The 4,129-nt window shown below is 37.0% G+C and overlaps 1 non-coding gene across 1 annotated transcript; it reads right to left on the bottom strand.

Moving 5' to 3' along the window:
- Positions 1-3,581: 3,581 nt before the first annotated feature.
- LOC131179581 (small nucleolar RNA R71) lies at positions 3,582-3,688 on the bottom strand. Its single transcript, XR_009148471.1, has one exon. It is a non-coding gene; the product is annotated as a small nucleolar RNA R71 (small nucleolar RNA).
- Positions 3,689-4,129: the final 441 nt, after the last annotated feature.

The raw sequence follows: 4,129 nt of genomic DNA, 5'->3' as shown, positions 1-4,129 counted from the left end.
AGGTCAAACACATCATTTGGCTAATTCTCACATTTTTCTCCCAATTTCAATGGCACCAAAAACCCTAAATTTTTTTAATTTGCACAATTCATAAAATTGAAACATTCTAAGCACAATAACTACTTCCATTGAGCTTATGTACATAATTTATTACACTAAAACATATCATCTCCACTCAATCTCATGGCTGTTGAATTTTTTCATAACTCCTGACAAGCATGATTTTTCATATTTTCCATGCAATTCACACTTATTCAACCTTATATCCATTCATAATACTTAATTTAAAAGAAAAAATGGACTTACCTAAATTTGTGAATTTCCACTTCTCCAATCCTTCAATTTTCCTTATCTTTTTTTTTTCAATCTTCAAATCAAAGCTCAAGGGAAATTTTTTCTTAAGGGAGTTGTGAAATTAATGGAGGTTTTTAGGGTTGTGAGAGCTTAACACAAGCTTTCATGGTGGAGGAAGAAAATGAGAGAGATGAGAGAAAGAGATGAAATCGGCAAGAAGGAGAAGGAAAGAAGAAAAATAAATTTCTTTTGAATTTTTTTACTTTATTAATACATAATTATCCCCAAATTTTTAATTATTTAAATATTAGGTTTATTGCATCATGCATGATGTCATGCATGATGTAATAACCTTTTTCAACCTTTTTTTCTTTTTCTTTTTTTTTTCATTTATTTTTCTTTAGTTCTTTAATTTAATTCTTGATCTCGAAATTTTCTTTTTTCCGATTTATTGGACAGTTAGGTCAGGAGTCAGCTCTAGGGGTGAATTGACCAAATTGCCCCTCGCCGGTTCGATCTGGTTTACAAATAATTCAATATTTCTTCTAGATCCCTGACCTAATTATTTGATAGATTTAACAATTCTTTTTCTTGATTTTCTCTTTTCCACTGTGTTCGCAATAGTCCTAAGGACCGCAGCGTCATATTTTACAATTCGAAATTTGAGTTTAAATTGACTTCGCAGTCCTTCCCGAGAAGGTCACCCATCGTTGTGACTCTCGGCTCATTTAACTTCTTATGTTCTGTTTTTCTTATTTATACTTAACTAATTGACAATTACTAATTATTTGTTTTTATGGCTTATCTAGTTGTCTTAAGTGTGGTTCTAATCCCCTTAATTGTTGGACCGATACCGATCACCAGAATAGTGAAATATACCAGGCTATGCAAATAGGGGTGTTACAGAAAGACTATGCGATCTACAGTGATGCCTCTCATAATGGGCTTGGGTGTGTTCTGATACAGGAAGGGAAAGTAGTTGCCTATGCTTCTAGACAGCTAAGGCCATATGAAAAGAACTACCCAACTCATGATCTGAAATTGGCAGTGATACACTTGAATTGTATAAATATTTTTAAGCACATTAGTATTTTCATGCATACTAGTTGATTTTATTAGTTTTCATAAATTATGTCACCAAGCCCTTAATTCCATGTTTTCTGCATTATTTCAGGTGTTTGGGTGAAGCCCCAAAGGATGGAAATGCAAAGGAAAGCTTGGAGAGGCAAAAAGACAAAGAATTGCTGCCGATACAAAGTACACGGGTCGTGTAAACTAAGCCACAGACCCGTGTAACTCCCTGCCAGAAGAAAGCCAAAAGAATCGATGATAAACACAAGTAAACGGGTCATATAAGTAGACCCGTGTAATCTGCAGGGACCCGTGTAAGTCTCTGCTGGGTGCAAGCTTGAAGAACCTAATGGGAACAACAGTACACGGCCCGTGTAATCAGGCCCGTGTAGTTGGCACAGACTTGTGTAACTTTCTGTGCCAAAACAAGACCACGCGATTCTCCTCCAACAAGTTACACGGCCTTACTTGTTGGGACCCGTGTAGTGACACACGGGCCGTGTGCTATGCTACAGCCTATTTTCTGACTGGAATTCCCCTCCTGTTTTCTAGTTCGAACGAGACTCCTAAAGCCTTTCGGACTCAAAATGACCTAACCCTAGGGCAACCAATATAAATAGAAAAGAAAACACCAGGAAAAGGGTTGGCCACTGTCGTCGGGAATGCTGCTAAAGGTTATTATTGTCGTGCTCTACATCAGTACCGAAAGAAGTCTTTCAGCTGAAGCTCCACAAGATCAAAGCTGAAACTCACTTTGGTTCCTTCGTTTCATCTCCTTAGACAGAACTTTATTACTTTATTTCTTTTGCATAACTCTCTTTTTATTGTTTTTTACTTTTTATCATGACATTTGCTGAACTCACCATGAGTGAGTAGTTTTCTTATTCTGAATTTGGGAAAGTAGCTCTTGTAATTATTATTATGGATGAACTCTGAGTTTTATTTATTGGATTTGAGATTCGTTTCTTGATTTAATTTCTTGTGATCTTAATACATGCTATGTGTTGGTACCACTTAGTTATGATTGTAGATGTTAATTGAAGGACCGAAAGGTGAAGATTAACATTAGAAAATCAAGATCTTGAACCTAGGAATTCTGACCTAGACATAGGCTGATACCTTAGTGGAACCTAAAAATTGGTCAAAGGTCTTAAAGGATTTTAATTGATTTGATCACCATGAAAGTAGGGTTCAAGTTAATTAGAATACACCCTAGATGCCTTGAGAGAGGATCTAGGATAGCTTAGGACTGATTTCCATCAAGGAAAATGATCCTCAATATAGTAAATAAACGAGATAACATCCCTAGTATGATTCAAGTGTGAAATCTTAATTCCAGAATTGCTTCAAATAAATCATTTCGTTTTAAGTTTACCATTTTAGTATTTAAAGTTAACAAACTTCATTCCTTAAGTATTCGATAGCCTAAACAGTCAAGATTTCTGTGTAGATTGGTACTTGCTAAACAAAAATTCCTCGTGGGAACGATACTCTACTTATCACTTTATTACTTGTTAATGATACGTACACTTGCGGTAATTGCAAAATAGCGAAACAAGTGTTTTGGCGCCGTTGCCGGGGAATTTTTCTTTGGTTTTAGTAATATCCAGCGATAGGCGATTTAGCTGATTTAGGCAATTATATTTATTATTGTTTTACTGGTTGTATTCTTTTTTTTGTTTTCTCTCAGGTGCCCGATCTGGTATATGACCAGAACAAAGCCAGAAGAAATTTTGGATTGTGATCCAGAAATAGACAGAACTCTGAAAGCCATCAGAAAGGAAAGGAAACATCAAGAGCACGGCCAAGGAAATCCCGAAATCCCAACCATGGTCGATAATAATAACAAACCAAGACTCTTGAGAGATTACGGAGCTCCATTTGTCCAAGGATTTTAGCCCAGTGTCACTAGACCTACAGTGGAAGCTAACAGCTTTGAATTAAAATCAGCATGGCTCCAAATGATTCAACAAACCCAATTTGCAGGTTCACCAACAGAGGACCCACTCTATCACCTCCAGTGTTTTCTCGCCCTATGTGATACATTCAAGATGAATGGAGTGTCTGATCAAGCAATAAGACTCAGGGCATTCCCATTCTCCCTTCGGGATAGAGCAAGGAAGTGGTTACTTTCTCAACCGGCTAGAACATTCACTACCTGGGAAAATCTCTCTCAAGCTTTTCTAGTAAGGTATTTCCCACCTACAAAGACTGCAAAGCTTAGACTTGAGCTCAACACCTTCAGACAAAAGGAGGGAGAATCACTCTATGACGCATGGGAAAGATATAAAGACCTGCAGAGGGAATGTCCACACCATGGCATAGAAGATTAGCTATTAGTGCAAAATTTCTATAATGGATTACTACCCTTTATAAGGAGCACAGTTGATTCAGCTACAGAGGGTGATCTAATGGAGAAAACAGTGCCACAAGCACTTGAACTCCTAGAAAGGGTTTCATACCATAACTATGAGTGGTCAAATGAAAGAGGGAATGCAAGAAGAACTGCATGAGTCCTAGAAGTAGATGCCCTCAGCATGATAAATGCCCAGTTTGATCAGCTCACAAAGAAACTCAAAAAAATGTAAGCCAATGCAATTGGTATAATTAGTCAATGTGAGGGCAGCTACGAAGGAGGATACATGAATTCAGAATACAACAATTTCAACGAACTTACAGAACAGATGAACTATATGAATAATAGAGGAAACTTCAACCAGAGGCAGCTAAACAATCCGTATTCAAATACTTACAACCCTGGATG

The sequence above is a fragment of the Hevea brasiliensis genome, chromosome 4 (assembly GCF_030052815.1).
Source record: "Hevea brasiliensis isolate MT/VB/25A 57/8 chromosome 4, ASM3005281v1, whole genome shotgun sequence".
NCBI lineage: Eukaryota > Viridiplantae > Streptophyta > Magnoliopsida > Malpighiales > Euphorbiaceae > Hevea > Hevea brasiliensis.
This window is presented reverse-complemented; position numbering and strand designations above follow the sequence as displayed.